The sequence below is a fragment of the Gossypium arboreum genome, chromosome 7 (assembly GCF_025698485.1).
Source record: "Gossypium arboreum isolate Shixiya-1 chromosome 7, ASM2569848v2, whole genome shotgun sequence".
NCBI classification, from domain to species: Eukaryota; Viridiplantae; Streptophyta; class Magnoliopsida; order Malvales; family Malvaceae; genus Gossypium; species Gossypium arboreum.
The window spans coordinates 88,619,540-88,632,214 of record NC_069076.1 but is presented as its reverse complement, the minus strand read 5'-3'; the positions used below and the strand labels follow the sequence as shown (position 1 = coordinate 88,632,214).

Below are 12,675 nucleotides of genomic sequence, written 5' to 3'. Positions count from 1 at the left end.
ATTTTACTTATTATGAGATGCATTACTAGTGTAGTATATAAAGTGGTGATCAATGGGAAGAATGGAGAGGAATTCAAGCCTCAACAAGGGCTAAGACAGGGTGATCCTTTAAGTCCATATTTGTTTCTTATTTGCGCGGAAAGATTCTCAAGATTGATTGCGCTTGCAAAAAAGGAATGGAGGCTTTTTGGGACGAATGTGGGAAGAGGAAACGTCTCGGTATCACATCTATTTTTTGCAGATGATAGTGTACTGTTTGGAGAGACTTCAGCTAAAGGGGCAAATAGTATAAAACGTATGATCCAAGAGTATGAAAAGGTTTCAGGGCAATTAGTCAATTTTGATAAGTCTCTCATCTATTTCAGCGGCAATATAAATTTGGCTACACAGGCTCAGGTGGGAAGAATTCTGGAAGTAAGAATAAGAATTCTGGAAGTAAGAATATCTCATAATTTGAAGAAATATTTGGGGTTGCCAACTATGGTGGGCCATCAAAAAAAACACGCTTTTGTGGCTATTAAAGAGTGATGTGTGAAGCTATTGAATAATTGGAATATGAGACTACTATTGGCTGGAGGTAAGGAGGTATTTTTAAAATCTATTTTACAAGCAATACCGGTCTACGCATTGTAATGTTTTAAGTTATCGATCTTATTTTGTCAAGAACTCGAGAATTTAATGAGTAAATTTTGGTGGCGTAATTCAAAAACAAATAAAGGTATTCATTGGTGCAAATAGAGTGAATTGAGCATCCCCAAAGCGAAGGGAGGGTTAGGGTTTAAAGATCTGTCAAAATTCAATATGGTCCTGTTAATGAAGCAAGGGTGAAAACTTATTAAGCAACCCGATTGTTTGTTTGCGCGTGTAATGAAAGCTAAGTACTTCCCGAAAGGGGATTTTATGAGTGCAACGATAGACTCTTACCCTTCGTATAGCTGGCACAGTATTTGGGGAGCCAGACATTTTCTCGAGGAAGGGATGGGATGGCGAATTGGTAATGGAGAATTAGTCAATATTTGGAATGATAGGTGGCTTTCTGGACCTGGTAATGGCAGATTAAATTGTCAAAATATAGATATCAGGTACTCTAAAGTCTCTGATTTAATTAACAAGGAAACTAATACCTGGAAGCAAGAAATTATACGCACGTTATTTGGAGAGGATCAGCTGAAAAACATTCTCTCAATTCTTTTGGTGAGCAACAGTCTATAGGATGTACCAGTGTGGCGAGGTGACAATACCGGGATATACACAGCAAAAAATGGCTACAGATGGCTTCTTACAGAGGGGGTACAAGAACAAATAATGAAATACTTACTATTTTCTTTACAAGACTTTGGGAACTCAAGATCCCAAGTAAAATACGCATTCTTATATGGAGAATTGCTCATGACTATCTACCTACTTTACATAATCTAAGAGTTCGTAGTTTGGTTGTCAACACATTATGCCCGGTGTGCCAAATGGAGGAGGAATCGGTGGACCATCTCTTTAGAGTATGCACTTTCACGCAGCAAGTTTTGTGGGGTGTAGGAGTAACAGTCTCAACATGTAATAGAGAGTCCAGTTGGAAAAATTGGTTAGCAGCAGAATTTGTAAACCAGAGCATAGAAGCATGTAAAATCAGATCTATAGCATATTGGGCAATATGGTATAATCGTAACAAACTTTATCATGAGGGGATGCGAGAGCAAGCACATGAAGTTGTGGGATTTATTAAGGCCTACTATGCGGAAACAACTATTTTGGGGGAGAGATTATAGGGCACATGTGATGTTAGACATTCAGCTTGGGAACCACCAGACAATGTCACCATAAAAATTAATTTTGACGCTTCCTTTAATCAAAAAACAAGATGTTCTATCTCAGGAATCATAGCACGAAACAAGGAAGGTTTAATAATGGCAGCTTGTTCCTACCCATAGGAATACATTTCAGACCAAGTGATGGCTGAGGCAAGGGCGTGTCTACAATCTATTGTTATGGCAGAAGATATGGGGTTCTAGGGCATCTGCATAGAAGGTGATGCGCTAACCATAATACGCAAGCTGAACTTTACGGAAGAAGATAGATCGTGTATTAGCAACCTGATTAAAAAAATTAAGCAGAGAAGTTACAACTTCAGAAGTTTGAGTTCCAAGCATGTACCAAGGGAAGCCAACAAAGTTGCTCATGCGATGGCGAAAGAAGGAGGGCGTTACGAGCATCCTCGATTCTAGATAGAGGAGGCACCGTATACGGTGGAGATCCTGGTGAATCAAGAGAGAAGAAATGGCACTTCTGGCGGGGAGATAGAGAGGTAGAGTCCGAGCTGTGTGGTGATTGTTTGCCCGACGAACTCGAGATTCTAAAAGAGGCAGTGGTTCTTGAAGGGTTGATACTGGGAGAAAATGGGTCTCTTGATTAGCTGATACAGGAGTTTTATTTTTAACAGAAGAGAAGAAGGGAGAAGGATGGTTACAAAGGCTATGTCTTTTCATTTTACTTTTTGCCATTTCAGTTCAACTTTAAAATGATTAGACACAGTTTCTTATTTCAGTTTTGCTTTTGCAGTTTCAAGGCACCGTTTTGGTGACCAATTATTTTTTAACAGTTTTATTTCATGCTTCTTAGGTCTGTAATCTTTGTTAATGCTTCTTTTATTAATAAATAATATTAGCTGTTTTCTTCAAAAAAAAAAACTATTGTTTTAAATGTGAATTTTGTAATATAATGAAGTGTATTATATTTTCTTAACTCTCCTTATGTATATAATAAATTAATTTCTCTTTCAATTGATTAACATCAATATGTTATTTGATAAACTCAAAATTAAATATTGAAAAATTAAGTTTTAAATTTAAATTATAAAATCTATTTGATATGTTTAAAATTAAGTAATGTGTGATTTCTAAAGAGTTGAGGGTGGTAACTAGAGGTGTGCATGGGCCAGGCCGGGCCGGGTTCGGGCCGAGCTCATAAAAAATTTTGGCCCGTTTTCAAGGCCCGAGCCCGGCCCGGCCCGAAATATGGGCCTAGAAATTTGTCCAAGCCCGCCCGGGAAAAATGGTAGGCGAGTCCGCCACATTTAAAACATAAAACAAATATTAAAACAAAAATAAATAAAAATAAGCCTAAAATAATTCTTAAAATAATACATAAATTAAAAATAAAATAAAAATTAATTATATTAAAATTGAAAAATTGAAACAAATTAAAATTAAATTAAGAACTAAATTATATTAATAACAAAAGTTTTACAATATTAAAATAACATTAAAAACAACAAAAGAGTAAAGTAAAATACTAAAGTTACTTAAAATTAAAAATAAAAATTTTTAAAATAATTTAATATTAAAATCGGGCCGGGCCGGCCCGGGCCGGGCCCTGGCCAAAAAAATCTTACCCGAGGCCTGGCCCATTTTCTAAACGGGCTTCGTTTTTTGTCCAATCTCATTTTTCGAGCCTATATTTTTATCCAAACCCTCTCATTTTTCAAGGGCCTTGGGCCGGCCGAGCCGCCTGGCCCATGCACACCTCTACTAGTAACCGAGCATGTTCAAATTATTTTTATGACCATGACATATATATATATATATATATATATGAATTACCAATGCTAAAAGTCGTTAAAAAAATGTTAAATTATCGTTGCAAAATTATTTTTGTGCAACAAAAAGTCATTGCACATACCTCGATTATTAAAAGTATATGTAACAACTTTAAAAATTGAAAATTCATTTTCATTTATATATATTGGAATCATTTTTCTTGTTACTAAATACAATAAACCTCTTAACTAATAGTTTTCTAGGTTTTAAGATTTTCTTAACATTAATATCCTTTCAAATGTTTTCCATTTAAAAATTCATTACAAAATTGCCGGCTATGTTATTAACGACACAGTCCGACGCTTTTCTATTTAATTTGCACTTACTTTTCGGTACCTGGAAGCTAAAAACAAAAAAAAACAAAAAAACAAAGCCTTTTACCGGATTTCTTCCCATAAATTCCCGAAAACATATACACCGTCCCCGAAAGAAGTACTGTTAGAACTATAAAACTCTTCAATACAAAATTTAATAAATTAAGATTTATTATTAAGAATAAAAGTAGATACGAAAACGTATTTAAATCTCTCGATTTTTTTGACATCTTTAAATCTTGTTGTTTTAATCTTCTAATTTAGCAGACAAATAGTAATTTAGAGGATAGGACTCTCCTTTTTCAATTGTTTCTTTTGTAATGTATCTACAATTTTTTTCTTTTTCTTTATATACCTCATTGAAATTAGATTTGCTGTGAACGTATCAATTTCAATCTTTTTGTTTTTAACAAATCTCTCTTCATTGTCGGCCATAAATTTTATAACCGTGGTGATCTTATTAAATATAATGCTCTTAAATGTTTCAATGCATGTAGTGATATTGGCAGGTATAATAGTAATTGATTCAATCAAAACAAACTCACATAAGACCTTAAATTTTAAACCAAAATAATTTGAAAGGGAAAGCTTATCTTAAGATATCTGTTACTCCATTAATATTTCATCTTTGGACAAAATATTAAGTTGTAAGTGATATCTTGTTGTAATATATAAAATAGAATAATTGCGACAAATTTATTATCATAGTTGAACATATAATTTTGTTAACTATTAACCTTTCTTTGGGTCAATCAATATTAATATAACTTAAGTTACATGTACATAACTTTTTATATTGTAAAACAAAAAAATTTACACAATAGATGCACTTTGTCAACTTATTGCTTCGATTAAGTTATTTTAAATAATATATATAAACATACTAATATTAAAATTTAAAATTTCCATAACAATCAAAGGTCAAAACTAAAATTTTAATTAAATAAAAATTTTGAAATAATTCAAAATAAAGTAGTCTTATTGTTGAAAACTGAAAAACTTAATCTTTGACTGATTTTAATGTCTTAAACAAATAATCATTGAAAATTTTACAATGGAATTCAAAACCAAATTTTATAGAACTGAACTTAAAATCAAATTTGTATTATGGTCTATGAGTTTGCATCAAAATACCAAAAAATTGAGCATATATCCGTATAAAAAAAATAACAACTTAGACAAATGCCTATCAAACTAATTTGACAAAAAAAAGAAAAGAAAATTATAACTTAATACATAAAAAGTTATCAATACCCTTAATAAGTACACAGCCTTTTATTGACATTTAGCATAGTGGAAAATTTGGAAATAACCATAAAATCTGTCATTAAGGAGCAAAAAAATTAGTTTGATTTAAAAATTAAGTCAAATCAGATACTGTCTATAAATAAGTAGATTATCTCTGCTGAGGAAAAATAAATTTGTGTTTGGCTTAAAATATTTGCAACCCATTTGGGCCCGATCGATTTGAACATTTCACTTATCAATACCCTTAATAAGTAGAAAATTCTACAGAATACACAGCCTTTTATTGACATTTAGCATAGTGGAAAATTTGGAAATAAACATAAAATCTACCATTAAGGAGCAAAAAAATTAGTTTGATTTAAAAATTAAGTCAAATAAGATACTGTCTATAAATAAGTAGATTATCTCTGCTGAGGAAAAATAAATTTGTGTTTGGCTTAAAATATTTGCAACCCATTTGGGCCCGATCGATTTAAACATTTCACGTTGCCTGCAACATATGGGTGCACTCCAATCCCATCAAGTTTGGACTTGCACCCCCTGTGCGCGAGGCAAGGTGTAACACCCCGTACCCGAGTCCGTTACCGGAGTCGAACACAAGGTGCACACAGACTTAACTTAATTGTTTTCACAGTCCATAAAAAAAAATTTTCCACACTAGCTGGTTACTGCGTCATTTTCGCCTTAAAAATCATATCTTGAGTTTTAAAGCTCAAAAATCAGTTTCGTAATTTTTCCCTAAAACTAGACTCATAAGTCCATCAACATATTTTTTTCTAGAATTTTTGGTCAGGCCAATTAGTACAGTTTATTAGTTAAAGTCTCCCCTAATCCAGGGTTTGACTACACTGACCTTCACACATTACGAATTGGATATCTCCCTGTACAGGGCTTCAATACTGATGCCGTTTGTTTCTATAGAAACTAGACTCAAAGAGGAATCTATACATATATGGCCTGACTCCTAATTATCTCTGGTTAATTTACAATGAATTTCCAAAGTCAGAACAGGGAATCCAGAAACCATTCTGGCCCTGTTTCACGAAAACCTAAATATCTCTTAACATACAACTCATATGACCGTTTCGTTTCTTCCATATGAAAGTATATTCATCAAGGTTCATTTAAATAATTTATTCTCCATTTAATTCCATTCCTACAAATTTTAGTGATTTTTCAAATCTACACCACTGCTGCTGTCAGCATCTGTTTTCAAGGTAACTTTACCTATTTCGTGGTTTCCATGGACCAACTAGAGTTTTGTCATACATAGGTCTACCTATGATCATGTTTAACCATTCCAAGGGCTGATCATTGCCCAACACTTCCATTCCAGTCCATAGTCACATCATGAAACCATATATACATACATAAACACAAATGGTCTAATGCCATACTCCACTTCTACGAGCCATTTTCGCATGGCCATACACACATACATCACAAAAGTACTTGAAAAACAACAAAGGGTAGTCCTATACATGCCATATCTAGAGTTCAACTAAAGAGTACCAAAAGGGCTTTGATAGTGTGGATGACTTCGACTTCGATGATCCCGAATCCGATAGCTAACGAGCAAAATCTATAAAACAGAGAGCCAAAGCAACGGGGTAAGCATTTTAATGCTTAGTAAGTCTCAAGTAATGAAATCAGCTTTGACTAAAGTATTACATTCATATAGCTAAATGAATCACTTGAGTAATACACATTCTCATAATCATACTTACTTCACACTTCATCAACATATACACACACAAGGTATCAACCTATCTAAGAGCCGAAAGTTCGTTAGTCGATCGAACGAACACTATTTCAAACGAATCGACTTTTCCGATGCACATGTAAACATACCTTATCGTATGGGTTTTTCGAGCGTATTAATTGAATTTATTACAGCACCAAAACGCTCACCTTCAACCGAGCTTCTTCGGAATTTAGCCGGATATAACCACAAGCACAATTGCCTTCGGGTCTTAACCCGGATTTGGTAGCTTGTACAAATGCCTTCGGATCTTAGCCCGGATATAACAACTTGCACGAATGCCTTCGGGTCTTAGCCCGGATATAACAACTCGCACGAATACCTTCGGGTCTTAGCCCGGATATAATCACTAGCATAAATGCCTTCGGGACTTAGCCCTGGTATCATTCAAATGCTCATGTACACATATATCAATAATCACGACACATCCATATTTCATTCTCGTTACTAAGGCTCAAACACAAAACATTTATCAAACCTTTCCAATTTCGGCTCAATAGCCACACACAAAGAGCATGATTTCAATTGACTTTATAACTTAGTCCCTACGTACATTCAGCTGTCCGCCATAATATGACAAATCATTTCAATATAATTCAAGTAGGGTCATTACTCGAAGACTTACCTCGGACGTGTTCGAGCGATTTCGACGGCTATTCGACTACTTTTTCCTTCCCTTTATCGGATTTAGCTCCCCTTTGCTCTTGAGCTTAATTTAACAAATAAATTGATTTAATCATTTGAGCATCGAAAAGAGGAATTCAAGGTACTTAGCCCACATATATTCATTAGACCTTAAAGTCACATATGTACGGAAATCACGAATCAAACTCAACACATTAGTTAGTACTCTTCCTTAGCCGAATTTTCTAAGTCAAGATAAAGCCTTCAACATGCTTACTCATGGCCGAACAACACATCAACCTAGGTACTCATTCATGTGGCCGATTATGCATGTTGGTGTTGAGGCCAATTACATGTTTAATACCACACATGAATGGCATACATTTTACTAACTAATGCATTACATATTGTAGCTCAATACACATCTATCATTAACTTCATAACCGAAACATCATCACAAGCAAATATATACCTTGAAATAGTATATATGTCATGCCAATACATCATGTGTAAACATATATACATATAGGTGCAAGGGCCGAATCTCAAGTTGCTTATATCCAAATATAAACACATATCCAAAGCTCAAATCTTACCTACCATGCAATATGCATGAATCATACTTATGGATATACCATGGCCGAATACACCACAACACCATACCGTTTCAATTTGGTCATGGTTAAACAAAGAACTTAGTGTCTCACTCAAAAATGTTAAAAGAAAATCCAAGAGTCCTCAATCCCCCATCACATGTATCATTATCAAGCTTCATATTTAGCATGCAATGGCATTAACACAACATCCACCTTGGCCGAATATCATTCCCATGACATAGCAAAGATTTGAACCATGGGCTAATAAGAACATCAAGCTAGCAACTAAAAACATACATGAATCTCATGGCACAACCTCAAACATACCTTAGTCTTGATGCAAGTATAGCCAAACCTCTTCCTAATCCTCTTCCAAACCAAGCATGAAGCAAAAACCCCCTCCTTCTTCCTTAAGATTTTCGGCCAAGAGAGGATGAAAGGATGAACAAATTTTTTTTCTTTTCTTTTCTTCAACTCACGACAATGGGGAGGGAGAGAAGCCTTCACACACATTTTTTTTTTTCATTTTTTTTATTACCCATGCACCTTATTTTATTTATTCCAACATGAAACACTTACCAACATGTTTCATGACATGTTTTGCCCATACTCCCTTGTCATGGCCGGCCACTAGCAATTAGAGGGGGAAATTTGACATGCAAGTCCTCTCTTTTGATTACATGCACTATTAGGTCCTTATAGATTAGCCTATCACATTTCAAAAGTGTCACACAAGTCCTATTGACTAAATTCACATGAAATTTACTAAATCGAAACTTGAAATTTTCACACATTCACATATACATATTCTAGACAATAAATATTACGTCCAAACATTTCAGTGACTCGGTTTAGCGGTCCCGAAACCACTTCCCGACTAGGGTCAATTTTGGGTTGTCACGCAAGGTTACAAGTTTTGTTATTCAATTATATTTTAAAAGGGTTCACACATATAAACACATCTCACACTTTGGTTTCTAACCAATGTGGGATCTAAACCTTTATTTTTTCTCAACAATATTTTCAAGTAGCTTACTTTGAGCATCAATTTCTCATTCATCACTCAACCATTTGAGTATATGATATACCATTGTAAAGGTCTCATGGAGTAGAATATGAAACCATAATTTTATGATTCAACTCTCCACCTTTACCTATTGAGAATATGCCTCAAAGTTCCCATAAGAATAATTTTTCCAGCAACATGGTATTACACATATGATAAATGTTTGTCGCATTAGATTTTAAAAATAGATGAACTTAACTTAATAAATTTAACAACTATCGTTTGGTGAGGATTGAAATTTTAATACTTAAAAAGTATAGGAACTAAAAATGACCAATTTAAAGTATAAAGACTAAATCCACAACTTCTGTAAAGTACATGGACTAATAGCGAAATTTAATCGAACCAAAATGTTACAGTCTTTTTATTGTAGGCATAATGATAAATTTAACCCTCGACATTTACACCTTTTGTTAATTTGACATTTATAATTTTTTAGCTAAATTTGACCCTTAATCTTGTAGTTAATTGAACTTGATAGACGTCATATTAGTCTTTGAATTGGTTTGTTTATTTCTGATTAGACTAAGGACATGTTTAGATTTTGTCTACTAATATAAGTTGTCTTTCCGTATTATGATCCAACAAAGTAATACCGTTTAATATTAGTTTAAACATTAGACAACTAGCGAGCCAATATTTGCTTCTATTTTGTTTTGCATGCAAATACCATATGAGGAAAATTCTACAAAGTATAATTACAAGTTTACAAACGAATATATGACACTCAGAGCACCAGATCCAACATCATACTGTTGGAAACTAGTGATGTCATTCCGCAATTTAGTTGTCTTTGTTGGAGGGAAGAACTTAGCCAAAAACTTCTCCACAATTTGATCCCAAGTTTTAATTGAGTTATTCGGTAAGCCATCTAACCAATCAACAACTTGTCTAGATAAAGAGAATGAAAACAACCTTAATTTCACAGCCTCTTTTGAAACACCATTAAATCATAATGTATTGCATAATTTGATGAACTTCCACATATGTTGGTTGGGATCTTCATAGGAAAAACTAGAGAATTAATTAGCTTCGACCTAAACAACCACTAGCTTAATCTCAAAATTGTTTACTTCCACAGTCAGAAAACAAATACTATAGTACGAAGCCCTTTACCATGCATTATGGAATAGTCTTTGATAGACCTAGGCTCAACAAGAACAGTAGGAGGAACTCGTACATTAAGCTATTTATTACCATTATCATTCCCATTAGGGCCAACCATTGTTGATTCTTTGGATTCAACCTCAGAATTGATATTTAATTGTCTTGTTCAAAAAAAAAATTGTCTTAGTCTTCATATAGTTCTTTCAATCTCTAAATCAAATTTTAGCAAATCTAGATTTTGGCTTTTGTGCATACACAAGACAAAAGTACTCGAAAATTAAAAAAAAAGTGAACTAGGCGAAAGTAATTAAATCAATGTTAACGAAATTAGCAATTGGCTCCCCAGCAATTGCACCTAAAACTTATTGAATGAATATTGCACACACAAGTATACATATTGTGACAATTCATATAAAAAATATCAATCCCATAGAGAGCTATTACTAAGTATGACGCTAATCATCAATTCTTACTCCAATACCTATCCAAGTAAATCAATAATATAATTTTTCAACTCAATCAAATAAACAAAATAGACAAAGAAATTAAAACGAAATAATCAATCAATAATGAAAACATAGGATTACAATTCCATCAAATGTATTAGCTAATTCTTTTATCTTCACTCAAATTTATCCTAATAAAGTTGATTACTAATCTAGGGGACTAAATTTCCTTTAATTTTTTCTAAGCAGTTAAAGAACAAATCTAATCTAACTATTTAGTTATATTCCTATACCAATAATTTAGACCAAATTGATTAAATTATGGCTACCCAAGGTAATTAGGTATATTCCTATCCTAATTATGAATCATGATTTGACCCATCTAATTTAGACCAAGAGTTATTCATTGACCTAAAAGTGAAAAGTCATTTTTCAATTTCTTTAGGTTTTGTCAAATTAGTAGTTATTAAGTTATTGTTGGAAAAATTGTAATTTTTGGAAACTCTAAGACATATTCTCGATTGGTAAAGATGGAGAGTTGAATCATAAAATTATGGTTTTATATTTTACTCCATGTTATGTTGGACTTACATTGGGTAAGAAACACTAAAAAATGAGTAACATTAATAATATATAATTAATTTAAAACATAAATAACAAGCATTTACTAAAACTAACCTACAAAATAAATTAAAATCCTAATAAAATAAAAGACAAATAACTCTAAGATATTAGAGTTATTAAAAGATTTTGCAAATTCGAAGTTCTCTCCAAAATCTCAAGCAATTCTTAAAAAAATATTGACAAACATCATACCAATTTTGAGAAATGTTGCCTTTTTATCCTGTTTATCCGAGGAAAGAGGTCAAAATTCTTTTTTAAAGAAAGTCATCTTTCAATCCATTTAATTGAAGAAAGGAAATTCAAACCCATTTCAATAGCAAGTCACCACAACACTAGGAGCAATCCATATTTTTTCAAGTTAAAGTTTAGACAACTCTTAAATTGAAACTCAACCAAAAAAAAGAATCAAAAGAATTTACTTTGTAATTAAAAAATCCAGATATTGTAACACTTTTCAAATTTATAAATAAAAATTTGTCTCTAAAATTTCCAAATAATTTTTCAAATCAAAATTTGTGTGTACAATATAAAATATCGTTATAAAATGTAGTTGTTAAAGACCACTTTTCTTGTAGCGGAAAGCATAGGTAATTGACATTCTAAAAGTGTTACGATAGCCTCCTCACAAGAATTTAGGCTCTTTACTCTCTCTTAAAAGGACTAAATCCAGGCACAAAGCTCATGTAATGTTGATACACATGTACATGTGTAACACTCGTAGCTGTATCCGTCGCCAGACTAGGGTTAAAGGCGTTACCAGACAAATCGAAATATTTTACAAACAATTCATATATATCATCCACAATCATAATCAAACATTTTCATAAAGTCTCTTATCATAATCAAACATTTTCATAAAGTCTCTTATATAGGTCATCGGGACCTTAAGCATGCATTAAAAAGGGGTCGGGACTAAACTGAGCTCATACAAAATTTTTCAAAACTTAAATATTTTTCAAAGTTGTACAGGTCACACACCCGTGTGAACAGGTCGTGTGCCTCACACGGCTTTAGACACGCTCGTGTGTCTAGGCCGTGTCAAAATAGGGCATACATACTGACTTGTCCACACCACCACAAGACCGTGTGCTAGGCCTTGTGAAAATTAAGGAGGCTACTGACTTGGCCACACGGCTGACCACACACCCGTGTGGTCTGCCCAGGCTCATTTCGAAATGGCCCTCGAGCAACACTGCTGAGACACACGCCCGTGCCCTGCCCCTGTGGGCAAAAATAGGCCATTTGCAAGGACAAATTGCCACCCATTAAGGGTCTTCCCTACAAGCATCAAATAAGCA

At 33.5% G+C, this 12,675-nt stretch overlaps 1 long non-coding RNA gene across 1 annotated transcript; it reads right to left on the bottom strand.

Moving 5' to 3' along the window:
• Nucleotides 1-587: 587 nt before the first annotated feature.
• LOC108470543 (uncharacterized) lies at nucleotides 588-2,553 on the bottom strand. The gene is made up of 3 exons (XR_008285852.1): nucleotides 2,149-2,553; nucleotides 1,125-2,048; nucleotides 588-1,042 (listed from the first exon to the last, which is right to left on the bottom strand). It is a non-coding gene; the product is annotated as an uncharacterized LOC108470543 (long non-coding RNA).
• Between the last annotated feature and the right edge of the window lie 10,122 nt (nucleotides 2,554-12,675).